Consider the following 26,329-nt stretch of genomic DNA (forward strand, 5'->3'; position numbering starts at 1 on the left):
TGGTGATGGGTGAAGGGTGTTGGTGATGATGGGTGTTGGTGATGGGTGATGATGATGGTGGGAATGGGTGTTGGTGATGGTGGTGATAGTGGTGACGGTGGGAATGGGTGTTGGTTATGGGTGTCGGCAATGGTGGTGATGGTGGGAATGGGTGATGGGTGTTGGTGATGGTTGTGGTGATGGTGCTGAGGGTGATGGTGGTGACAAGGGTGGTGGTGATGGTGCTGAGGATGGTGATGGTGATTGCGGTGGTGATGGGGAGGGTGATGGTGGTGATGGGTGTGGGGGGGGTCATGATGGTGATGGTCGTAATGACGGTGACGGTGGCGATGGGTGCGGGGGGGTGATGGTGGGGAGGATGATGGTGGCGACGGGGGGTGCCTGGGGGTGGCGGTGCGCGTGTGCGCGCGGCTGCCGGCCCCTCCCCCGCCCATTGATGAAGTGATGGGCGCTGCAGAGGGGTGGGAGCGGGGCGCGGTGACGTCAGGCGGGGCCGAGCCAATGGGGGGCGGCGGCGAGGGCCGGGAGTGTGAAAGCATGAATGAAAAGTGCCGCGCGCCGCTCCCACGGCGCAGAGGCTGCGGGCAGCGGCGGGCAGCGGCGGGCAGCAGGTAGGAGCCGTGCCGTGCCGTGCCGTGCCGTGCCGTGCCGTGCCGTGCCGTGCCGTGCCGTGCCGTGCCGTGCCGTGCCGTGCCGTGCCGTGCCGTGCCGTGCCGTGGCACCGGGAGGGTCCCCCCCCCCTCCCCGCCCCGGCTCCGCGCTGCCTGCGCGGTTCTCCGCTCCGCGGGGGGCGTTGGGAGGTTGCGGGGGGGGGGGGGGGGGGGGTGGCGGAGCGGGGCTCGGAGCCTCCCCGCAGCGTCGAGGTGTCACCCCGGAGGATGCGGGTCCCTTGGAGGGGGGGAGGGGGGGGGATTAGGGGCTCCCGGAGGAAGGAGAGGGATGCGGGATCCTCCCCTGAAGAATGGGGGGATGCGGGTTGCCCTGAAGGGAGGAGGGATGGAGGTTCCCCCCACAGAGGAAGGAAGGGTGGAGGGACGCAGGTCACCCCGAGGAAGAAAGAGGGATGCGGGGGTCGTCCCCCAGCCTCCCCGCCGCCGGAGGAAGGAAGGATGGAGGGATGCGGAGCCCCCGAAGGAGGGATGGAGGGATGCGGGTCCCCCGCGAAAGAAGAAAGGACGGAGGGATGCGGGGAAAGGAAGGCGAGGGGTGCGGGGAGGAAGGCGAGGGGTGCGGGTCCCCACCGGAGGAAAGCTGCGCCCCCCGCTCCCTCCCTCCAAGAAAAGAAGCGATGCGGGTCCCTGCCCGAGGTGCGCGGTCCCTGCGCAGGGCCGGGGGTCCTGAGCTGCGAGCAGGAGTCGCTCCCTTCTTCCTTTCCTCCCTTCCTCCCTTTCATCATTTCCTCTGTGTTTTCTGTGTTTATTCATCGCTTCTGTTCCCCCAGATCTTGGCTGAATCCAAAGCATCACAAGTTATTATTTTTTTTAACCGGCAGGTTTTTTCGCAGTCATTTTGTTTAGAGAGCGTTAAATGCATTTATGGGTGGGGAAATGTCCTTTTGGTCTTTTATGCATATTTTAAGTTGCGGGCGCAAATTATATTTGCTTTGATTATTACCAGTTTGAATGCATTAATTTGATAGTTATTAAAAATAATGCGGGCTTAATTCTCAGCACCTGCAGAATATCATTTGGTTTGCAAATGAAACAAATTTAAACGCGGCAGAAAATAGGCTGCTCCTGGGTGGTTCTCCTGTAATTCTGCTCAAAATGGTATTTTCGAGGGGCCTGATCCTGCCTGCCCCGCTGGTGCTCGGCAGAGCTTTGCCCTGGGCTCGCTGGGTTGCAGGAACAGGGCCACGGATGTGGCTGGGGGCTGATATCATGGATCTCGCTGCTAATATTTGCATCTTTTTTTATTCGTTTTCCCTCCCTCGTTCCTTCCTTAAAAGCCATGTGCCCCCGGCCCCCCCGGAGAAGAAGAGGTTGGCTTTTTCCTGCTAATGCTGTAGACTTCAGGGGTTGGTTGTTATCTTTGGTTATCTAGCTGTATGAGTGGTGTCAATTCTTCATAAAGCTAGATAACCGAAAGTAAAAATAACCCCATTACACGCCTGAGGAGGATGTGGAGAAGAAAGGAAATTCATCAAAAGGAAGAGGAGGAAAAGAAAAAATGAACTGGAGAAAAAAAAAAAAAAAAGAAGAGAAAGGAAATGAGAGGCGGAAAAAAAAAAATGGGGAAAAAAGACAACTTTTTGAGACTGGAATTAAAACCCGAGGTAGGATTTTTTTTTTTTTTTTTTTTTTAAAGAACCTATTTGCCTCCTATGATTTTAAGAAAGAGTTTACTGATTCTGTGCATGTGAAGAAAACGTCTGTCTTGAGAAAGACAAGGATGTTGCCGCTCTCTCCTCGGCTGTTAACTGTAATTGAATTAACAAAGTAAAACTTCCAATCAGATTACGAATTAGTTAAATCCAGGACACAGACTACAGATCAAGGATGAACTTTCATTGCGTAACCAGTCGTAGAGCATCAGAGAATCCATAAATCAATACAGATTACTGTGTTGGATTATCTGTTTAATAAAGCAGCAACAGAGCAATGTTTATTAATGGTTGTTTTGCAAATATGAGCGCTGGATTCTTTATCTTTTTTTTTTTTTTTTTCCTCCCCCCTCTTCCCCCCCCCCCCCCCCCATTCCCTATCTGTTATATGTTTAATTTTCTTCCCTGACAGATATAACTTGATATCAGGATTAGAAAGAAGGATATGGTGATTTGGAAAATGGTTTCTTGCAGTTTTCTTTGTTTTTCTTCCCTAGTACCTCTATCCAAATGCTTTCTTTCTTCTTTTAACCCTTTGTCTATGAACATTTCTTTGAATGGACTCAAGATTCCAAAACTGGGGATTTACCAAAAAAAAAAAAAAAAATATATCTAACTTGTGTATGAAACCGCGTGAGACTAATTGGGGAATTTGATTTTGTATAATTTATCCTCTCTGCAAATCCATGCTGGTCCTTACCCCTTTCACTGGATTATATGTCAACCTCTTCCTTATGGAAACTGAGATTTTTTAAATTTTTTTTTTTTTACCTGCTCTACTGTAGAAAGGAATTTTGGGTCAAAGAGGTGAACTGGGTGCTTCCCACTCGCTTTTAATGGTCAGACTGGTTGCCTTAGATGCCACCTGCAAAATACAGCAACCTATTGGGAAAGGTGTCTTGATGTTGCTTACAAAGATCTTGTGATGGATTAAGATTATATATTATCTCGGAATGGGGGGGGGGGGAAATTCATAATAATAAAGAACAAATACGGGTGACAGCACCTGAATTTTGGAAAGGAGCAATTGTAGGATTGCAACTTTATGAAAACCCTCTTGTGAGCTGTAGAAAAAGAGCTGACTTTTGACCTGTGCTGGACCCGCTCGTTTCGCTCATGTGCTCATCGGGATTTTTGGGGGGGGGGGTGGGAAAAAAAAAAAAAAAAAAAAAAAGCCAGAAGAAACTGTCCCTGGTACCTTGTCTGGGGAAAGGCTGTAGCTCTGGGTGTAATGTGGGAGATTTATCCTGCCCATATGATTACTTTAAATTAATAAACAAGATATTCCCCCCCCCCCCCCGCCCCTCACCCATGGCCCTATAATTCAGAATAATTTAGTGCATGTGTTAACTCCCTGTAGTGATCTGCTTGGGGAAAGCTTCAGGAAAACCTTTCTGTCTTCCCTTCGAGGTTCATCTAGGTGCTGCTATTGTTCCTGGCGCTGTTCCTGCAGCCCACGCCGGCGGTGGCAGGGGCGTAGGGAAGTTTTTACACGCTCTTATTTTATTCCCTGTGCTCTGTTGCCTTTGCTGCTGCTGCTCCCTTGGGTGAGAGCAAAGTGACCCTCTCCCGGCCTGGTGGCTCGTCCCCAGCCGGAGGGGGACGTCACAGAGGACAAGGCAACAGAGAACCGGCTCCAGAGAGCGTCCGAGCCTTGGTCCTTGGAAGGGGACAGCCTCCTCCATGGATGCTCGTGCCCCGAGTGTCTTTAGGATGAAGTTGGACGCCCGTGGCTTTGGGGGCAGCGGGATGTCACCGCACGGAGCTTTCTCCTTCCTCCCTCCCGGGCAGACTGAGCCGGGAGGAGAACGGTTGCCGGTCGAGCTGGTGGCCACCAGGCTTGCGGTCTGGGATGTGTCTGCGGGCAAACACCGGCGTTGAGCGGTGGCCCGTAAGTCCTTGTGCGAAGGGGCGCGGTGGCTCGCCCGTGGCCGAGGGACTTTTATTCCTGGGTGAGCACTGGTGAGCTGCCATGTGCCATCCACCATTGGCCGGTGTCTTCGTTCAAGGGGGAGAAAAAAAAAGAAAAAAAAAAAACATCTTTTGGCCAATCCGGGGCTGGGAGAGATGCTGTGTGATCATCTTTTGGTGTTCCTAGGTGGCCAATCGTGGTCCGTGCGGGGCCAAGGCGGCAGCGCCATAGGCCGATGTTTGATGGTGTCACTTGCTGGGGTATAACAAAGGCACGAGCAGGAATGGGGGGATGCGAACTGGGGCGAGGGCAAAACTCGGCGGGGAATTTAGCAACGTAGGGGGCCCGTGTGTGTTGGGCCGCGTCCCGGGGCAGGAGGTGCCCGTCTGGTCAGTGACGGATTTAAAGCCCACCGTGCCTGACTTGGCTCTCTGGAGCTCGTGCGCCTCATTCCCTGCTGCAAAAAACGCCTTTTGAAATGGTTGTGAGCCCCCCCACTTCTGCTCGGGGACGTGGAGAAGCTTTAGCTCCGTGGTGTCACCAGGTCTTCACCCATCCCTTTGTGCTCCCAGCTTGGCAGGGCGAATGGGAACCAGTTGCACCCCACTCGGCGGGAGCAGACCATCGGGTGGGTCCTGAGGGGGCTCTTGGCGCCGCGAGCTTTGCCGTAGCCCCCCCCTCTGGGGTCCAGGGGTGCTGTCGGAGCAGGGTCGCTCTCCGGGAGGGTGGAGATTTCTTTTTATTCGGGATTTGCGATGCGGTGGGTGACCGTCCCCAGCGGCGGGACTGGCTGCGTAGCTGAGAGCTTGGCCCTCTCGAAGGCCTTTGGGAACATGAACTGGAATAGTCTTGCAAACAGTTGATTTTATTTTTTTTTTTCCCCTTTTCTCCTCGATTTGCTGCTGGAGTAGACTAGCAATAAGAAAGCCCAGTGTGTTGGCATGACGTTGATCCAAATTGCAGCTTACATGCGGCCGTTTAAGCTTGCTTGGACACTATGATTTGACTGGTTAACACTCAGCACTGTCTACTCTGTTCTCCCTTATGGCTACATAACTGCTGGAGACGTTAATAGGAGATATGCTCCACGTTCTGGATTGAGAGATTAGCTCTCCACATTCTTTTTCATGCTTAGAAGCAGTGTGTTTGGAGGAAAAAAAAAAAGCAAACGAAATACTAATTTTTCTATGGTTCGGTGAGTCATTGAGAAGAACTAGTTTATACAAATAATTGAAAATTATTAATTTCAGTCAATATATCACGTTCATCTAGGAAAAAGCTTGCAGCTGAGTTGCCTTTAGCTCCTGTCTCTAACGCTTATGCCAGGGATGCAGAAATGCAGCAGCTCAGTGTTGTTGTGGAGTCCAAAGCCCCTTCGCACCACTCGCATCGTACGAGCGATGCGCCGTGGCCGGCACAGGCTGGCAAACGTGCAGAAATACTTGTGTTGGTCAATGCTGCCCGTGGATATTAACTTTTTCTTTGCGAGACATAGAACATTTACAATTTTTATAAATGATATGAGCAAATTCTCAGCCCCAGACTGTGAAAAACAGTTTAATTTTTTTTTTTTTTTTTTAATAGCAGGATTTTTTTGTGTTTGAGGAAAGCAGGCATTTCCAGACTGGAGGAATTTTCTGCTGGCCTTTTACAATTTTAAACTGAAAACAAAAGGAGGCCCTGATGGCTCAGGCCCTTCAAGGTCTCCAAGGAGGATGAATTGCCCCTTTTCCTCTTGGTCCCGTGGGCCCCGCGCGCTCCCGCACGCTCCCGCGCGCTGTGGGTTGGGCAGGTGTGGAATGGCACCGCAGTGCAACCACAAAGAAATCCTGTAGCTATGAGATATATACGTGTGCATATCTATATATTTTTGAAATATATAGATATATTTCCTTCCTCCAAGCGATCACAGCCGGATTTGCCTGGGAGACGGGATGGTTTTAGAGGTGTTCTCGAGGCAGGCGGCGGCGGCTCGCTCCCAGCATCGGTCCCAGCATCGCCGCTGCTTTTGGGGTGTCGGGTCCCTGCGACGCCTGGTCCAGGACACCTTGTCAGGCTGGGTTTGGGGGTGATCTCTGTGCCAAGAGAAAGCGTGAGGCTTCCTGCCATCGGTACCAACAGGGGTCAAAAATGCTTATTGAAGCCTCCAGCCGCTGGACCGGGGCTGAGAGGGGAGCTCGTCTTTGTGCCGAGAACAGAGTCTTTCCTCTTCAAACAATCAGGGCTTCAAAACCCCTGAGCGTTTTCAAGGGAACGATTTTTATGTCGGGATTATGATAAACCGGCTGAGTGGGCGCGCTAAGCCGCCATAGGAATCAGATCAGGCCCTGCTTTAATTTCAGCAAGTGGCGGGTGTGTGGGAACGGAGGCTGGGGCGATGCTCTGCATTAACCGTCTGAGCTCTGGGCCCCAGGGCCCCCCATTTCGGTGCACGGAGCAGAGGAGGGGTGCAGGCAGCTGCCTCTTCCTGCCCACCCCGCTCCTGTCCCCGCCGTGGCTTTGCAGATGTGGGGCCGGCCGCCGATACACGGCACTTTGCAAAGTGGTTTGTAACGCCCTGTGATGGCTTTGGGGTGTCCAGTGCCGGTCTCTGTATGCCAGGAGCTAAAGGGAGAGGGGATTTCTCAAATCCTCCTCCCCTGGCTCCCCACCCCAGGGTGCAAACGTGGTGCTGGGTGTCCAGCAAATGGGACCGGACGGCTCTCCTGCACCCAGCCTGGGGAAGGTGGGTGGCAGTGCCCTGGAGGGGGGACAGCTGGAAGGAAAATGATGAGCTCTGTGGTCTTCAGGCTGCTCGGAGGAGACGGCCCGCCGGCGGGCAGGTCGCTCAGATGCAACCGGGGTGATTGGATGTGAAAGCGGAGCCGCGGCTCTCGCCGCCCGCGCTGGCAGCTTCACCTCTCCCCGTCACCCGCCGCCGCTGCGGGAGGTTTCCCTGGCCTGGGTTTGTGTGACAGTGTTGCCAGTGTGGTGGTGGTGGGGCCCTAAAAATAGTCCTGGGGCTGCATTCTGGCTTGTGCTGTGGGATTTTCGGGGACAGAGATAGGAAGGGACGTGTGCGTGTGAGTCCTGACACCTCCCTGCTCGCTGCCTTTCCCCCAGCGCTGTGAAATGCAGGGAGAAAGGGTGACAGCCGATGGGCTTTGGAGCAGGCGGGATCTGGCCATCTGCAAATCTGTGGTGGCCATGGTTAGTTTTGCAGAAAAAAAAAAGCTGGAAAGTCTTGGTTCAGGAGCCCTGTGCCAGCCAGGGCGAAGGACCCCCTCAAATCAGGGGCTGGGGGGGTGTTCTTATGTACTGAGGTCTGTGAGGCGAACGGGGACGTCTTGGATCAGTGCTCCTGGCTGAATCCCTCTCTGGTTATCAGTGGATCACAGTCTCGTGCTGCTGTATAACTCCAGGGTTTATCCTGCTACAGCTGAGACCAGACTTGGACCTGGCATCTGTAACTGTAAAGCTAAGCTGTGTAATCCTCACCCAGCAATGATGGCCGTGGCCTGAGCTTCAGCTTTGACAGCCCAGGCTAGGTGTAAAAATCATTTTAATTCCACTTTCAGGGTTTTTAGTATTGCCAGAGCAGGGACAAAGGGGGTAGAGCCATGATGCTGGTGCAGGAGGAGGAAGGATCCACACCGGGTGGATCTGCTGGGTTTAACCGCTTGGTCTTGTGCGATGAATTTTTTCAGACAGGTGAAGGGCACGAGATAGAGCTTGCTCTGGGACAGGGAGAAAATGCAGGCTCTCAGAGGGGGAAAAAAAAAAGGCTGATTAATAAGTGTTAGGAATGCAAAAGACCGGGTATTCATCGGGGTGGTGGGATGACTTGGCCCTGAGCCCTGCGTGTGGCTCTGGGGGGATGTTGGCTCATCCTGTGGCCTTGTGCTGCTCAGGTCAACGCAGTTAAACCAGGTTTAATTTGACCTTCAGCAGGTTTCTGCCTGCTGGAAGCTCAAAACTCATCCCTTTAGGGGGAAAAAAAAAAAAAAATGCTTCTGGATCAGTGTGTGAGCTATGGGGAGGGGAAAGGGGGTCCCCCAGATCCTCATCACGCTTTGGGGGGAACTGGGTGCTCTTCGGAAGGGAGGAAGAGATCTCCCTGAGGAGCCTGCTTTGTTTCATCTGTTCCTCCCCCTCTGGCTTTTAGTAAATACCTACTATTTTAGATAAGAGTGAAATATTCAGCTTTTATGATATTTCATAGGAGCGGATCGTTTTAGGGATGCCTGGGCTGAACCGGGCAGGAATGCATCTGGGCCAAATAACCTTTCTCTGGCATCAGCAGGCACCAGCTGCTTGGGAGGAAAGTGCTTGAAACCCTACAATTATAGGATAATGTATTCCGAGAGAGTTTCTCGGCTTTCTGTCCCTGAGCTGGAGAGTTTATATCCCCTCCCTGATCCTTGTAAAACGTCTCTAAACTTGGACGTTCTTGCCATCCGCTCCTCGACGGTGCTGGGAGCGGGGGCATCCCGCAGCGGCGATCTGCAGGGGCTCAGGGCTGAGCAGGAGGGAAAAAAACCAAAAAACTACATTTTCTAGCATTTGCTTCGAATTTGCCTCTGTGCCCCCTGTTTTGGGAGAGGAATCGTGTCTTTGAAAAGAGCTGGAAGTGCACCGGCCTCCGCAGCCACATGTGGAGTCAGTGGAAAAGCCGCGGTGAATTAGGAATATAACTTGGATTGTCCAAGGGAATTAGGCACGTAATTCACTCAGGAACTTTGATTAATCCTGCAAGGCGCTGATGGTGTCCAGAGGATTTTTCTATGTGCTCGGGCTCGGCCGGGAGCTGCAGGGTTTGACCCCTCTGGCCATGGGGAGGTTTGAGGGCTCAGGAGGCTTCGCTGGGCTGGCCAGGTACCACAGAGGACAGTGGCCCCGGGGCCACCAACCCGCCTCATGATTTTACAGACAAACTCCATTCTCTGGAGAATTTTCTCCCTTCCTCCCCTTTGTTTTGGCTTTGAACAACAAAACCCACCACGCCCCTCTGCCTTTTTTTTTTTTTTTCTTTTTTAATGAAAAAAAAGTTCTGCTTAATCTTAAACCCACCCGTCTCCAGGACCATCAGCAGGGCTGGGTGGGTTTCTGGAGGGGGAGCTTTGCCACAGAGCTGGGCACCTTCTTGTCACTCTTTGCTGGAGATAACCACTTATTTTTGGAGAAGCAGGGAGCAAGAGGAGCCCTGCCTGTGCTGCCTGGCCCCGCTGCCCGTCTCGGCCGAGGCTTTTGCCAGCACCAGGACAAGGCGGCGGCGAGGCCGGGGCGAAGCCAAGCTGCCTCCCTCCTCCGGTGTGAGGGATGGCCACGGAGCAGGTTGCCATGGAGAACAGGGATTATTCTGCGCGTGTGTGTAGCGGGGCGGGGGGGGGGGGGAATATCGTAATTTTTTTTTTTTTTTAAACATTTGCGATGGAGCGCGATGTCGGCAGCCGCCGTGCTCACCCGACCTTGGAAGCTGCAACCTCCAAACCTCATCCCCATCCCCTCCTCCCCTACTTCTGCAGCCCCAGCTCCTGCACCAGCTCCTCCATCGGACTCTTATCTCCAATAATCCCCCCGTAAGAGGGCTTTCTGCTTGTTATGACACCCAGTGAAAGCGTGGGAGAAAGATCCTTTCTTCGCCCTTGTCCTCCACAGCCAGCCACTAGCCTGAATGGGAGGCTTTTTTGTGTCTCTGTGTGCCTGACTAATTGAGCTGAAGGACTTGCGTCTGGAAGGGCTTGAAAGGGACTTTTGTTGCCGCTGCGGAGTTTGTGGAAGGCGAATGAGCCCTGCTTTCTTAGGGGACGCGGGTCCTGGGCAAATTTGACTCTCGAGTGCTCACGCCTCCTGGTTCTTTGGGAAAATTAGAAAAAAGGGTGGTGGGCTTGGTTTTGGGGTTGTGTGGTTTTTTTATTAATTTTTGGAGGGCTATCGGCAGCCCCAGGCGCTGGAAAATTGAGTCTGGCAAAAAAAAAAAATCTGGCCCTGGGAAGATTGGTGAGCTGGCTTTAAAAACCAGCATGGTGAGATGAGTTAAAACCGGTTAAAAATAGTAGCAGGAGCCTCTGCCTCCAAAAATAACAGTATCAAGAGCCTTTGCCTCCTGCTTTTTTTAAGACCCAGTAATCAAAACTCAAATCCCCTCTGTGATCCCAGGGAAAATTGTTTCGTGGCCTAAGGGCCCCCGTCCCGTTGCAACCCAAGAGGTGATGAGCGTCGACTATCACGAGGCGGTTTGAGTCGCCGCCGCAAAATTCGTCTTTTCTTCTTGCCCTTGACAGGAATGGTGAAAAATCCGGATTCTCCCTGGAAGTGCTTTAAGGAGCGTTTGGTGCGGGGTCGTCCCTGGGTGACTCCTGGGAAGGGTGCCCGTGGGAGCACGCAGGACGGAAGCATTCTGCTACCTAGAATAGCCCCAAAGCCCAGATCTTTCTTAAAAACCCACAAAGATCCTTCTTGGTAGGAAAACCAAGAGGTTTGCCACAGAACTTCGGGATTTTAAAGGCTCTTCTCCGCTGGGAATGTTGGTTTGAGGCACCTGGCTGGAGTCTCCGGGGACTTTCAGCCCCGGCGCTGGCTCCCGCTGCCCCAAGTCCCATCTCGAGGACTCGGTGTTTCCACCAGTCTCTGTCTGGGATATTTTCTCTTCCTGCCTTTGCGAATTTTTCATGATCTGATGCCGGATTCATTCAAAGACCAGCAGCACCTTCTCCCAGCCCGTGTCCTCCCCGCAGCGGGGCTTAAGAAAAGCCCTGTGCAAAATCCAGCACTGAGCATCCCGTCTGGAAATCACCCCCCTCTGGCAAGGAAGGAACATGGGGCTTTTGGGGGAAAAACAGGGCTTTTTGGCAGAAAACCGGGCACGTGGCAAAGGCCGGGCAGTGTCGCTCATGGCTTTTGAAATGGCTGGTGGTGGAAATGGGGAAGAAAGCGGCTGCGTGGGGGACGCCGGTCGCTGTGCTCCCCTCGCACGCTTCTCTTGGGACGTGCAGGCCCTGGGCCTCGTTGAGAAGCCACTTGAAATTATTGTCAAGAAATAGGTTTCCTTTGCCTTTTTTCCTTTTTTTTCCCCCCCCTTATTTTTTTCTTCTTTCCAGCCATATTCCAGAGCCCTCTGCACAAGGAATCGCTGTCAAAGCTGCCAGGCTCCGTTCCACCCCCTGTGTGGATAAACACTCCCAGCGTGTGTTATTTGGCAGTCGGTTTCTAATGCAAAGTGATTAAAACATTTTGAAAGTTGAATTTTTGATGGGGTGGAGATGTGGAGGCTGCAAATGGTCCACGGCACCTCTTTTCCCTCGTGGGCCCAAAGGCTGCAGCGTGGTGCCTTCGGGCTGCAAAAATGTCGGAGCTTTCCAGGGCCAAAGAGGTGCATCAAGGATGGGGGAAAAAATGGAGGAAATAGGTTTGAAACAGATGTGAATGGTGAAATTTGATAGAGGAGGGAGGTGGAGGAAAGGAGAGGAGAATGAATAGAAGCTCTTTTTGGGGGGAAAAAAAAAAAAAATTAAAAATCACTTTGGAAAATGGTGTGTAACCCCTTTTCATGTGACTCCGTGAGGGAGGTTTTAAGAACTCAAGCGATTTCTGCGCTGCTCCTTGCCGGCACCGTGCTAAAAACCCAAACTTGATTTTTTTTTTTTTTTTTCCAGCAGCCTGAAGCCCATCCGGCCTCAGCTCCAGGGATGCCTTTGACACCAGGTATTTGCTAAGTGAATCCTAACTAGTTCCCATCCCGGGTAAATGACAATTTACACGCTATTTGTGTGCTGGTAAGGAAGCGTTAGAGAAGTTTGCTTTCTCAGCACCGCGATATGATAATGATGGTGCATATTAGTCATTAGCAATAAGTAGCTGTCGGCGGGAGCCTCGCCGGCTCGGCGCACCCACCAGCCCTTTTTTCTGCACAGGATTTGGTTTTCTCAGCCTCCATGTATTTTCTTTTTTAAAATAAAAAAATTTCCAATAATTATTTTAAAAAAAAAAAAAAAATCACCCAATTCCAGTTTTGGAATTATGTGTGAACCTGGGAATTGGGGCTTGGAGTCCAAAGCGGATGGAGGGAGCGGAGGAAGGCTCGGCGGTGGCGAGCTGCCTGCGTGCTGGAGCCCAGAAGACAAATAAAGAAACCCAAATTGCTGTCAGTTTTTGTTTTTATTTCATTTTTTTTTTTAATTATTTAATTTATTTATTTATTTCCCCCTTCATCTTTTTTTAGCAGGAAAGGGGCTGACTCACTTTTTTTTTTTTTTTTTTTTTCCAGTTTGCCAAGTACTGAATATTTTACACTCTGCAGAGGCCTTACCAGGCTGGGACCAGATTAATGAAATAAAAGGGTTTATTTTTTAATAACTGCCCAGTATTTCTGCGTTCATACATTTCAGAGCACACCAGACTGCCTGTAAAACAATAATTTTTACAGCGTCTCTAACCAAACCCCTAAAATTTGGGAAATTCTTGCCCTAGCACAGATTATTGCTCCTGCCCCCAACAGCTTCCAGCTTAAATAATAAGATTTTTTGAGCAGATGAGAAAAAAAAAAAAAAAAAAAAGAAATGTGGCTATTGGAAGGAGCTATAGAAAATAACAGAAAAATTAGGAGGTTTTAGCGCAGATGAGGCGTAATTCTTAGGCAAACGACAGCAATAATATTAAAATGCATTATTATTGCTAATCAATAACAGCGTGGCTATAAAATATTTAGAATTATGCAGTGCAGCTATTTCTCCGCTTTACAGCTCGTGGTAATATTCATAATTCCTGCAATCCCTACGTTTGGTGAGTGCGAGGTTACGCACCGGGATTTCTCTGTTCCAGTTCCTGGCACCGGGACCTTTGTGGTTTTGGGGCTGGAATGTGGAGAATTGGGATTTTTTTCCAGAGGTTTTGGAGGAGCGGGGTGGTGGTCCCAGGAGTGGCGCTCGGAGCATCCCGGGGTGGGACACGGGGATGCGGATCGGGGCCTTGGTGTCACCGCTGCCACCCCTCTGCTCCTCCCTCCCTCCCTCCCCGGAGGATACCGGCCTCATCCAGCACTGGGGGAAACTGTGTAATTTTTTTTTTTTTTTTTTTCCTCAATGCAAAAGCTGAAAAAAAGGAAGCTTGGGATTTTGGTGTGTTTCGAGACATTTTTTTTCCAGCGGATGAAGAGATGGTGGCTCTGTGCCCGTCCCGGCCAGTGGGTTGGATGTAAAGAGCCGAACCCTCGTGGCTGCCATAACCCTTTGCCGATGCATCGCGGGGAGGGTTCCACCTTCTGCCGAGAGCGGCCTGCTTTTCCTTTCCTTTTCTTTATTTTTTTTTTTATTTCTTTTTTAAATTACTATTTTTATCTTTTTTCCTTTTTATTTCTCTTTCTCTTCTTTTTTCCCTTTTATTTTTTTGCTTTCCTTTTTTTTCCCGTTTTCCTTTTTAATTTTCTTTTTTGTTTTTTTGTTTTCCTTTTTAATTTTGTTTTTGTTTTCCTTTTTTTTTTTTTTTTTTTCCAATTCTGCATTTAAGCCTGCTTTGTCTCCTGCCCGTGCGTTTAACGAAGGGGCAGCCGCTCCCACGCCAGTGGGGTTTTTTTTGTTGTTGTTGTTGGGATTTTTTTTTTCTGGTGCTTTGTTCCACCCGATGCCCTCCCTGGGGACCACAGGGCACCCGCCGAGGGGTGCGGGTCGGGGTGCCCGGGGATGGATGGGGAAACACAAAGCCCTGAGGAAGACACGGGGCTCTTGTTATCCTGGTCGTGCACGAAAGAGTTAACCCATTAGAAATTCCGAGCCCTTCTTCCGATAGTTAAACCTGATTTGCATGCATTTGCATAATGAATGTCATTTGCATTCTTGGAGGTTGGCTACTTCTGTGGGAAAAGTCAAAGCGGGATTGCGGGGAGGGCGAAGGGGGGTCGGCGAAGAAAGAAGGGAAGATTTTTCCCCGCACCCCACGCGCATCCCTGCCCCTCGCCATCCTTGCCCAAATGGTCTTTTTTTTCCCCTTCTTTCCCCCCATTTTTCCCCCCCTCGATGCCTTCCTGCCTCTCCCTTCCGCAGGATGCACAAAAGCCAACGGCGGATAGGCCGTGTCGAGGCGAAGCGCATCCTTTCCCTCTCCCCCCCTTCCCCTCCTTTAATTTCTCCCTCTAATTCCATCTTGGCTCCCGTTCCCGGCGCCCTCACGCGCGGGGGGCCGCGGCCCCTCTCCCTCCCCTCCCCGCGGGTGCATGCGTGCTGAAACGGTAGCAGAAAGGGGAAAAAAAAAGGTGGGAGCCACCATTTTAGGCAGCCGACGTGTAAAATGGCCGATTCTCTTTCCCCCCGGTCCTCGCCACGCGGTCGGCTGCATCCCCGCAGCATCCCGGGGACGGGGATGGGGACGGGGACGGACCCTGCCCGCAGCACCCCGGGTACCGCGGCCTCGCCGTGGGGCCTTCGGCTCCGTGGGGTGCTCGTCCCAGCCTCAGCCGTGGGGATTTTCCTCTTCCCGCTGGCGATGGTCTTGGCACGGGGCGTCGTGGCCACGAAACCCCCCCCCCGGCCACGCGCAAAACACCAGCCCACACCCCAAAATCAACCTCCTTTTGTTTCATCTTCAGTTTTTCGCAGCGGGGACGGCGCCAAAGATGAGCGTACAGTCTTTTTTACCAGATTTTTTTTTTTTTTAATTATCGTTTAAAATGACCTCCACGCCACATGGGGATATTGTGGGTTGAGGCTCGGCTGCAGAAATTTTTCCTAGTTGCGATAGATGACATTTAATTCTTTGTGTACTGCAACAGTATTAGGGAAACAGCTGTTTAATTTATTTTTTTCCTCCTTTTTTGGACTAGAAAAATTCAACAGACTCATTTTTCTGTTGCTGAGAACATTTTGTGGCTGTTTAAGAGGGGGGAAAAAAAAAAAATCAATGTGAAGCACGAGCGAGTTCATCCCGTCCTTGTGCATGATGGGCAGAGGCGTGAGAGGCTTCACCTGGTCCAGATGATTTGTGGGTACGAAGTTCTTGCGCTAAGGTTAATATGAGAGAGGGGGAAAAAAAAAAAAAAAAATCACTTTATACAACATACAACCTGGTGGGGTGTGAACCGATTCATTTTATTACAGCACTTGAAATATTTTGGGGTGTTTTTGTCTGAAGATCCTGTTGTGAGAATCTTGTGGTTGCACGAGGCCACGTTTGTTGTTCTTTTTAATTTCTCCCCATCCCTCTGTTGCCATGAGACCTAGAAACTTAAAAGCCTAAATACGCCGAGTGAGTTTAACCCTGGTGCGACGGGAATTTTGAAAGCAGATTAAAAATAACCAGAAATTTATCCTTAGAAGGAAAATAAATCACTTTTTTTTTTTTTTTTTTTTTTTCCTGGTGGGCTGATGCCGCAGCCCCAAACACGACTGGCTGGGGTCATCCCCGTGGGGAAGCGCGACTGGCTCGGCTCAATCCTGGTCCCTGGTGGGGTCTGTAAGGGGAAGGGACCGGGGAAGTGAGGACTGACCCCGTCATATCCCTTTTGGTGGCCTTGGCTGCTGTCCCCGGGGATGGCGACGCTTCGGGAGCTCGCAGGGTCCCCCCAGCCGGGCGGTGGAGGGGGGCAGCCCCGCGCTCCCCTCCGCCTGCCCAACTGCTTATTCAGGAATGGGAAATACTTTCCTAAAGCTTGCAAAAATGCACTAAGGCTCTTAGCAATTTGGCTAAGCTGCATCTACTTAGTTGATTTCTCACTGCTTTTATTTATAACCTTTGGTCCGTGCTGGAGGATTTTTAATTTTTTTCCCTTTTTTCTCATTCCTACCCTCGGATGGGGCACATTAATGGGTTGGAAGTGGGGTTAGAAGAAGAGGACGGGTCTGGGCATCCCTGCTCTGCTCCCACCAGTGCCACTCATTTGCTCTCCATCACTTAATTTCCACAGAATCATGTTGTGTCTCTGATTTCTGTAGCGTTATCAATGATTTATGGGGCTAATGGGCAGGAGAAAAGGCTCTTTCTCTGGCCCAAGCACCTTCCTCTATTAAACAAGACAAGTAAATTCTATACCGGGTGTTTAGATCGGTGTGTAGCCAGTGAATAGCCGTGGATGAAAGCAGAGTTTATACAGATGAAAAATGTATAAAGTGACTATTAATATAATATTAAAATAAGAAATAATTCTGTAAGGATGCTCCAAAGCAAGACGGAGCAGCGGCTGGCAGCACGAGGGGCGCCGCTGCTGGGTTTTGTTATTTTTAGGCAGGGACGCTGCCGGTGCCGGAGCTCTCCCGCTTGGTCCCTACGGCAGCACCAAGGGGAAAGCCCGGCAGAGCGCCGGGGTCAAGGTCACGGGGATGCAGCGCGTGGCGTTTCTCTGCATTTCAGCCAAGCGTCTTCCCTCGACGCGGCTCCCACTGGTGATGGGTCCCTCCCGGCTCGGCCGCGGCGACACGCTCAGGGCAGCCTGGCTTTCTCGGCGTCTGGATAAATCCACCCCCCCTCCCTGGTTTCAGGGTGCTGCTGGGTTTGGTTTTGGTTTTTAGGTGCTTTGGCAGAGCAGCCACTGCCCTGGGCAAGGGGGGAGCCCTGGAGAACACAGCTCCCCAGAAGGCAAATGGGGAGAAAAAAAAAAAAAAAAGTGGGTTTTTTGACTTAGATTTATAGCTTTTGGTCCTGCCTTGTAATTCTTGAAAGCTTGGCGTTGGCTGGGTTGCCGCTGCGACCACAGCAGGACACTGGCTGGCACCCTGCTCGGCGGGGACAAGGAACGGTGACAGTGCAAGAGCTTTCCCCTATTTCAAATCCCCCTGGAGCACATTCCGGCTCCTCTCGCTCCCCGCAGAGCTGGAGACCCGCTGGGGCATCTCCACAGGGCTCGGTTTTGGAAACCAGCTCAGTTACGAGGATGCTGACTTCTTCCAGCTGACTTCTCTCTTCTTCCTTCCCCTTTTCTGCCAGAAACGTGGCTGTAATCTCCCTGTTCTGGTGTAATCCAGCCAGGGGAGGACGGGGCTGACATTTAACGTGTTCCCATCCTCTTTTCTTTCTCTCCCTGCCAGGGAGGAGCGTTCACCCACATTCACCCTACGTGATGCTCTGCTCATTTTCTGGCTGGCAAATCGCGGGTCTCTGGCCCTGGTGAAAGTTCGTGGGGAATTTCCTGGTAAGTGGATTTATTTAATTTTTTTTTTTTTTTAAAGGTTTTCCATAAGCTCTTAAACTGGGCAGTCTCTAACATCGGCACGCCGCCCGGGTGGGTTGAGTGTCCCTATAGCAAATGCTCAGGGTCTGGTGCAAGACCACAGCGACCACATTATGGGGAAAAAGCGGGGCCAAAAGCTCCGTGGTTGCCAGCACCTTCCTCATCATCCACTCAGCCCAAAGTCTCGAACAACTGTGGATTTTGTTCTGTATTTAATTTCTCTTATCGCAGGTTTGTTAACCTCAAACCCCATGAGAAGTGTCTTTCCCACCCTCAGGAACAAAGGGCTCCTTTTGGGGTTCTTCGGGGTTTTCTTGTCTCTTAAATGGAAAAAGGCTAATAAAGGTGTTTCTGTTGCTTTTGTTTTTAACTCAGATCAGCTCACTATAACGTGAACCCAGGAGTGGGGGCTATATAAAAAAAAAACCCACCTCCAAAAGCCGTGAGAGCCCGGTCGTGAAGGAGCTGCCAGCAGGACCTGTCTTGTGGGACCCTCAGCAGAAGCCGCTCACCATGGCTGATCCTGCACGCACCATCCTCCTCCTCCTCTTCCTCCTCCTGCCAGCAGACCCTGGCCTGGAGCACAACGGAGATTGAGATTTGCACCAGCATCCACCCAGGCTGCTCGGGGCTGCCGGCCAGCACAGGGCTTCGGCGCGGGGACACCAGCACCGGTTTGGGGACGGATGGGGTGGAGAGGACACCGGGACGTCCCCGTCCCGCCGCTGCACATCGCCCCGGGGGCAGCTCGCTGGTGAGACTGGGGTGGGATGTGGGTACCGCTGCGGCAGGGCGCGGGGATGCTGCATCCATCAAGGGATGGGGACGGCAGGTAGAGCCCGCGCCGGTGGGCAGCTGGCCTGAGGCGGAGGTGATGGGCAGGGGGAGAGGGGCTGGGAAGGGACAGTGCGTTTATTAACAAGGCGCAGCTGAAGCGGGTCCTTTGCCAGTGGTCAAGTCTGAATCACAAACTCCGCATTGTTTCCGAGTGGGTTCAGCACATTTCCCTTCTCCCCCTCCCTTCCCCTTTCCTCTTCTCTCGCCCTCGCACAAAGATGTCATTGTGCCGGGGACTTGGTGATGGCAGCGTTGTTATTTGGTCAAAAAAAAAAAAAAAAAAAGAAAAGAAAGAAGTGGGGAGGGGGGGGACCCAACAAGGTGAAGAGGTTTAAATCAGCTTAGCCCAAATGCCAATTAAAAACCAAAGAGGATTAGGCTTGTGATCAGCAGAATAGACAGTCATTGTACCCGGACGAGGGGGTTTCCCCCCCCAGGCCCGACGCAATCCTGCCGCAGGTCTCGCTGCCGACCGTCACCGCTCTCCTCTCGCGGTGGGACGGAGCGGTGCAAGGGCTGCCCTTGACCCCTGGAGCCAGGCTGCCTGGGGCACGGGACAGCAAAAACCCCATGGGTTTCCGGTGCAAAGACCTTTTTCTTGAATTTTTAAAGAGTGAGCAAGGACTCTTGCCTTGGTTTGGGATCAGCTGAGCAAGGAGAGGTCTTGCTCTCTCTGCCAAGGGGAAGATCTTCCCTAAACAGGCTCCTGGTCTGAGGGTGTCCCTCGGCTGTGAGCTGGTGGGGGGCCCCTGGAGTGAGATCCTGGCCGTGTGTCAGGGCAGACGCTGTCCCCACCCCGCTCGACCTCGATGCGCAGCCCCGCTCCAGCACGCCCAGGCTGGCTCAGAGCTCTCACCGGCCGCGGGACCAGGCTGTGGGGGCCACCAGTCAGACCCCTGCTCCTGAAGCAGCCAGCACATCACCTTTTGTCCTGGGGTGTCAGCGGAGCAATGCCAGGAGCATCGCAGGGGCTGTCCCCCGGCCAGTGGAGACCCAGAGAAGACTTTGTGCTTCTCTGCACCATGGCCTGGAGGTGACATCTCGGTGCTTTCTGTCTGGTTTAGTCCTCCTGTGCCATCCACTAGCTCACCACTTGCATGGTTTGAGGTCTAATGTAGCCAGAAACCGCGGTCCTTGTAGCCTCCTCACCTGCGGGAGAGGAACCTGGGGTGGGTGAGGTGGGGCTGGGTGCTTGCTTGGACATCTGCCCATGCTCAGGCTCCCAGTGGTCACCCAGCTCTCCCAGTACACCGGTAAATGGGGAACAGAGAGATGCTCTGTACTGACGTGGCTGCTGTTAACGGGGATCAGGGTCTTAGGTAGAAAGTGTAATTATACGCTAACTTTAAGGCTTTTTTGGAAAGGAAAGGTCCCACGCGTAGGAGGGAGCCAGGCCAAGCAGGGAGACATTTAAGGGACATCAGCAACAAACTGTGGTGGAGCTTCAACACCTCTGTGTCTGGGTCCGGGTGGGTTCAGCCTGAGCCCCCTTCTCTTTTAGCCTGATGCTGTCTGGTGGTTGTGGGTGCGAAGGGACCCCCTGCACGTCTGTCCCACCTCTTCTGGGGGTCTCTGTGGGGTGAACCCTCTCTGCTCGGTGGATCCTGCTGTCCTGCTTTGCACGGGAACGCAGGGACGGCAGCGATGGAGCCTGGTCCGGCCCCAGCCATCGCCGGGCAAAACCTTGTGGGACAAGCTGAGCTGGGACGTTGCCGCCATCTGCTCTAGATGCAAAATATTCCCAGCCTTGAGCCACAGAGAGGAAAAAGGAGCAAAAGGGCCTTTTCTCTGAAGAACAGAAGAAGGAGGAAACGTCCCACCTCCAGCCCAGGAGCCGTTTCTCCCCAATCCTGAGCACCATCAGCGTTGCTGAGGGACCACGGTCACGGTGCGACGGACAACTCCAGTGCCCAGGTGCTGGATGCTCAGGCAGCATTTTGGGGCAGAAAACAGGGATTCTGTGGCACGAAGGAGATGCACTTTAGAGGACAGGGAAAGGGTGAAGGGGCTGGGAGGTGCAATGCCACCACCTCTCCCTTGTGCCACCACCGTCCCCATGCCCTGGGATGCCCACCAGCACCCAGCAAGCACTCGGGCTGTGGGAGCAGGGAAGAGGGCAGGATCCGTCCCCTTTTTGTCGCCGCCGTGTAATTTATGATATGAGAGAGGGCCATTGTCTGGACCCATCCTGTATTTTTCCGAGGGCTTTGCCTCTCTTCCCAGACCCCCGCTGTGCTCCTGCTACTGTACCGTTGCTATGGGACGTGCTCCCCGCGCCGCGGCTATGCGGGGCAGTGCCGGGGAGGGCTGCCCACCGCGGCCGGACCCATCTGGAGCTCCGAGCCCCGCTGCCGGCAGCCCAGCCGCTCGGCGGCCCCGCTGACGTGCCGAGGGCCTGGGAATGGGGCTTTCGGCCCCTCCAAGTTCACGGCCACCGGAGGCATTCAGCTGCCGGATTGGGGGGGCAGTGGGATCTGGGGCGTTTGGCTCCATTCTCCCTTCCCTTTCAGTGCCGGCAGTGTCCTCGGCGCATACAGATCCCCCGTCCCTTTCTCCTCCTGACAAGTGCGCACATAAATAAATTACCCCACCGGGCGAGTGTGGAACAATCTGTCCCCTAAATTCTATTCATCGCCAGACAGGACCCATTATTCCCCCGATTAAAGCCGCTGGAGTAGCTTGCAAGGGTTACAGTTACTCTGTCAAACTGTAAATAAGACACTAAAAATAAAGGGCGCTGGCGGGAGAAGGGGGAAAGGGAAGCCAGACTAATGCCTGCTGCTAGGGAAACCGAATGAATCCCTAATGACGCCTGTGTACAAACTGCAAATAATGAAGGAAAAGTGACAAACAGACCTCGGCCGGGCTGCGGCGAGGCCCTCGCTCAGTGGCGGCGGTGGGGACCTGCTCGCCCCTTCCTCTGGAGAGAGTCAATGGGGAGCAGGACCCCCTTCTCGCACCCCTCCAAGCAGAGCATCTAAGCCCTTGTGCTTAACTTACGGAAAGGTTTAGGTCTTGTGGATGTGTTTATTTTCCAGGCACAGAAGTCACCTCTGCTCGAGCCTGCATCCCTTTTTGAGGTTGTATGGGGAAACCATCCATCACCTGTGGCCTCAGGGCAGCGAGCAAAGAAACAGCCCCCAAAAGTTTAGTTTGTGCTCTGTTGTTAGGAGCAGTGCATGGGGCTCTGACGTAGGACAGGGCTAGAACCAGGCTGGAGTTTAAGTCTGTCTGCCCAGAGCCTGTCCTGCAGCAGCAGTAGGTCACTGGAGACCTGGAGCTCAGACCCGGGTCTGTTCCTTGCTGCTGCCTGTGCCCATGATAGATTGCAGGGAGGAACATCTCTGGGCCTGGAGAGCCTCTTTGGATAAAATCCAATTCCTTTCTTGCTGCTCTTCTGCCAGACAGCAAAGATGGGGATATTCACCTTGCAGCGGATTCTTCTTTTCCTCCTTCAATACCTTAAAGCTGAAGAGGCAAGGCAAAAAATTATCTGTGATAGGCTCATCTTGGGTTTTTCTCAGTTCCAGAGGGGCTGAGCTGTGTGAGTTTTATTTCAGGTCCAGCTCGAACTATTCCCATCACCTGCAAGGGGCTAAATGCTGGAATGCTCCCTGTGTTGCTCAGGGAAATATTATTTTGATTCATGTTATGTAAGCGTACAAAAGATTCAGCGAAGAGAGCTCTGAGCTGGCCCTCTCCGGACGGATGCTCGCTCTCAAAAGGAGAACCCCAAGCAGAGAAGGTCTCGGGGGGGCCATGCAGTATTGGGGACACAGCAGATGTGTCACTGGGCTGGAAACTGAGCTCTCATCCCCCGGGTCTGTGCGGATACCACACTGCACATCCATCCTCCTGCACAGCCCAGCAGCACTGGGGGGTTTCTGGGACCTTAATCTGCAAAAAACCAATGAGGAAGGGCACACCCAAGAGCAGGGGAGCAATGAGGTGCCAAGCTCTGCCCTGCGGCGTGGATGCTGCTGAGCGTGGCCCTCGCCCCTTCTCCCACCCGCAGCAAAATCGTGAGGGTCCTTGTGCGGGCAGCGGGGTTTTTAGAGATGTGCTCCAGCTTGGTGCTTTCACAAAACTCAGACATCTTAAAAGGGATTTTTCAGGACGGCTGAACCAGCGTGGAGCCCAGTTGCGTTTCCCAGTCAGGTCAAACCTGGGCTTAGCAGATTTCTTCCCTTTCCGTCTTAGGAAAAAAATACCCTTTTCACCCCCAGTTCCTGGCTGTGAAGCCTCATGACTCCACAGCAGCATTCCTGGGACGTTCCTGACGCGGGGTGGTATGTGCAGAATTTCAAACAGCGGCACATAGCTCCACATGTGCCTGCGCTCCCCCAGCTGCACTCAGTTATTTGGGAGAAGCTCCAGGTCGGAGCAGTACGATTTATTATTACTACTAGTAGTAGTGATGCCTGGGTAGCACCCGTAGACCCAGGTGGGTGTGTGTAGGTGGTGATGAAGGAAGAGGTGTGCTCCTGTCTCCCCCCCCTCCAAAATTTACCAGTTTAGTTGGAAAAAGAGAGCAATTTGGAAAAAGTCTTGTAACCAGCCGGGGTTGAGCAAGTCAAACCCAAACCTGGGTTGTCCTGGTGCTCCTCCGTCACAGAAATAGGCAGCTCGTCATGAAACCTGCTCCCTGGAGGTTGCCTTTAGAAGAGTGATGGGCTTAGAGAGCCCAATCTCATCCTGGGAGAGGGTTTTGCTCCCGTGGGCTTCACTCCCTTGCTGGGAATGGCTTTGCTTGAGGACCTGGGTCCTGGGAGCAGCTTCAGTTCCAGGATGCGCTCAGGAGTATTCATCTCCCCTTGAGACAGCATCGAGAACGGCAAAACTTAATAAAAATTAACTTACTTGCCTTTCCCTGCCTGAATCTCTCGGGTCATGTTTTTCAAGGTTTCTCTCAACCTGTAAAAATATGATTATTGCTATTTTTTAAAAAGAAAGCTATGATTCCCCTCCACGTTAATCAGCTGGCTCCAGGAACTGGAGATTTAACGTGGTGTTTTATGAGAGTGGCAGTTGTTGGCCCTTGAGCAAAGCACGTCCTGACCAGGTTTGCCCTACAGCCGCCTAGAGAGATGAGGAAAATCAGACAGTCCTTGATATTAAATATCTTTATATCAGTTCTGAGTAGTTCCCGTGCCTACCTGTCACTCTTTCTTTTCCTCAAAATGCCTGAATGTATTTTTTTTGTCTATCTATGGATGTACTCTAAATGTGCCCATAAAGCACGGGCTGGCAGCTCACTCTTCTCTTACTTGGGCATTCAAAAATTTCTCAGCAAGGCCCAAAGGGCTGCTTAAGGGCCTGTGGAGGCCGTGTTTCAGTAACACCACTGCCAGTCCCCTTCCCTTTCCAAGGATTAGGACAAGGCAAATACCTTCACTTTGGTTTAGCTCTAAATACCTGATTCGGAAGGTGTTTGCTGGCTCGGCGCGCACACAATGCACACACGCTTGCAATAATAGCCAGGTAGCTTGCATGGCTAAATCACTGGATTTTTTTTATTTATTTTTTTTCATTATAACCTCCTTTTAAAGCACGTTTAAATGCTTCCCCGCAGGCTCATGCGAGGGCTGTTAAGGGCTTCATTTGAATAAATAAGTGCATAGGTACAGGAGGAACATCACCATAACCCCCTGGAACCCCCAGCGCCAGCGATGGCATCAGAGAACTGGCAAGTGGGAGAAGGGGCTCGATGTTATATATTCCATAAAGTAGAGTAATTAAGTATTACTAGTTTTGATGACTTCAAACAGAGTGACTCCAGGAAATAAGCCCCTTCTTTATAATTAGTGGGATTTCCTCTGCATCAAACGGAGAGATTGATTCTTTAATCTGCTCACATGCTTTTGATTTGGTCTTTCAGCTGCTTGTACCAACTGCTTCTACTCCCTGCTCTTGCCGATAAAACCTTGCAAAGGAGATTTTAGGAAGGCATGACCTGAGTTGAGGTCTAGGATTTTCTTTGTGTGTGGCTGTTTTGTGTATTCTTACTTTGCCAGAGATGATGATCACGATGATAGCAATAATAAAAAATAACAGACACCGATTTTTTAACATCCACATATGTTTAGGTCAAATAACTGGGGGGGGGATTGTTGTTATTGCTTTCTCTTCCCAGCACGCTCGTTAGCTCTGTGCATGTTCTTTAAGACCCACAAAGATCATTTTGGCTACCTGTCCGCAATAATCCTGAGCTGTCCCAAGTGGAGCTTACTGCAAGACGCTGCTCTTGTAAGAGAGCACAAACCTAACGCGGGGGTCTGGCCGGGCTTTCGGCATTTTGAGGACTCAGTTAAAATAAGGACGTGATTTCTGAAGGACTTGGGATGCGCGGAGGAAAGAGGCCCCTTTTCTAGAGTATTTCAAGTGTTTGGTGCTGATTTAGGACTAAACTCAGGAACTTTGGAAGCTCTGTCTGAAATAAAACACCCCAAACGTTGCTGCTTTCCAAATGAAGAGTTCAGGAGGGAGCAGGAACTTGCCCCCCTCCAAGTACAAGAAGCCGATGGTGAGGAATCAGCTTCTCCCTGGGTGTCTCTGCGGGGCTGGTGGCACCGTGTCAGTCGTAGGGGAAATGCAGTCTGGGGTCTGTGTCGGTTCCAGGCATAGACTGAACCTGTCCTGTGCTACCCCCACCTCCAAAACAGCCCAGATCTTGAATCATCCCAGGAAACAGCCCCTGGGTTGGATTTCTTTCTGGTGCGTGAGGTTCTTCTGGGACCGCTGAGGAGGGAAAAAAGGGGGAAATTTGGGATTATGTTGTTTTCCATCCACCTTTTGGTCTTGTTGGAAACGTGCGACATGAGCAAGAGAGAGGCTCAGGGTGTTGCACCTCGACTGAATCCCTTTGGGTGAAACCCAGAGGACGATGGCTCTGCAGGGGGGCGTTGCGGTAGCTGTAGGGCAGGAACTGGCATCCCAACCACAACCCCTCCGTCTTGGGGCCGGCATCGCTCTCGGCGCGTGTCTCACACACAAATTGGGTGGGGAGGGCAAGCGCGGGGCTGTCCCCACCGCGATTTGGTGGTCACAAGCCTGCAGGGAGGAGCTGTGGGAAGGGGGTCGTACCTGAGCTCACCTGGAGCCAGGATCAGGCCCGGGGCGTGGGGAGATAACTGCCAAGGAGCTGGTTTAGTATGCCCCTCGCCAGCCTCCCCTCGTCTGGAGCGGTGTCGAACACAGATCGTATAATTAGAGACCCGGTGAATACGTAACTGTACAATTATGCAAATAGTGATCAAAATCACTGTTTTCAGCAGAAATGCCTGAAGATCAAGACAGAAGCTTCATGCAACCTTAATTTAATCTGGTCCTGCAGGAGTGGGGAGGTCTGATGGATGACCCAACCTCGTGCCTGCCTGTGTTTAGCGAGGCTGGGGTGGGAGGCGGGGGAGAGGAGCGCCCGAGCATGCTAAGCGAGGGCTCCGCGCGGCCGGCGAGAGGGAAAAATGGCACCGGGATCATGTTCACATGTTGGCAAACCAGGAAAAAAATAACAGAAATGGAAGTGCTGATGTTTACAGTGATTTTCTTTTTCTTTTGATTTCAGGTGAATAACACAAGGCTGGAAGGAAAAAAAAAAAAAAAGAAGAAAAGAAAGAAAAAAGTCTCCAAACCCAGGAAATCTGTGTTAATTGCTTATGAATGTCTCTGTCTAAAAAATTATCGAATTGATGTTGTCGTGCTTTTTTTTGACAGCCTGTCTGTTACATTTTTTTAAAATATTCATGCACCGAAATCTAATTACTAGGCAAATTTAATGATAATGAAATGAAGGCACTTTAGCAGAAAGCACAGGGCCTTGTTAATGTTTTCTCAGCCTCTGTCTTGTTCATATTTTAAAAATTTTTTTTTTTTACAACTGCCTTTCTTGCATATAAAAAAATAAAAGGATTGCTGAAAATAAAACTTGAATTGCTGAAAATGTTTGTGGTGGCTCTGTTTATAATGAGGGGGAATTTGCAAGGTGATTAAAGGTGTTTTGCAAAAATCAAATGAGCCTAACCTAATCAGATAAGGCAGATGAAATATTATTATTAGAGAGGTAACATTAAGAGCGTGCCTAGAGGCTTTAACGAAGATGAAGACCCTGGTGCACTGGCTGAGGTGT

At 51.7% G+C, this 26,329-nt stretch overlaps 1 long non-coding RNA gene across 2 annotated transcripts; it reads left to right on the forward strand.

The window, feature by feature from the left end:
- The first annotated feature begins 1,963 nt into the window (after positions 1-1,963).
- LOC141936171 (uncharacterized) lies at positions 1,964-26,143 on the forward strand. 2 transcript variants are annotated; one of them, XR_012626694.1, is made up of 5 exons: positions 1,964-2,275; positions 11,870-11,918; positions 17,225-17,328; positions 17,743-18,121; positions 25,769-26,143. It is a non-coding gene; the product is annotated as an uncharacterized LOC141936171 (long non-coding RNA). The 2 variants fall into 2 exon arrangements; XR_012626695.1 differs by lacking the exon at positions 11,870-11,918 and having other exon boundaries at positions 1,980-2,275.
- Positions 26,144-26,329: the final 186 nt, after the last annotated feature.

The sequence above is a fragment of the Strix uralensis genome, chromosome 32, assembly GCF_047716275.1.
Source record: "Strix uralensis isolate ZFMK-TIS-50842 chromosome 32, bStrUra1, whole genome shotgun sequence".
Taxonomy (NCBI): Eukaryota; Metazoa; Chordata; class Aves; order Strigiformes; family Strigidae; genus Strix; species Strix uralensis.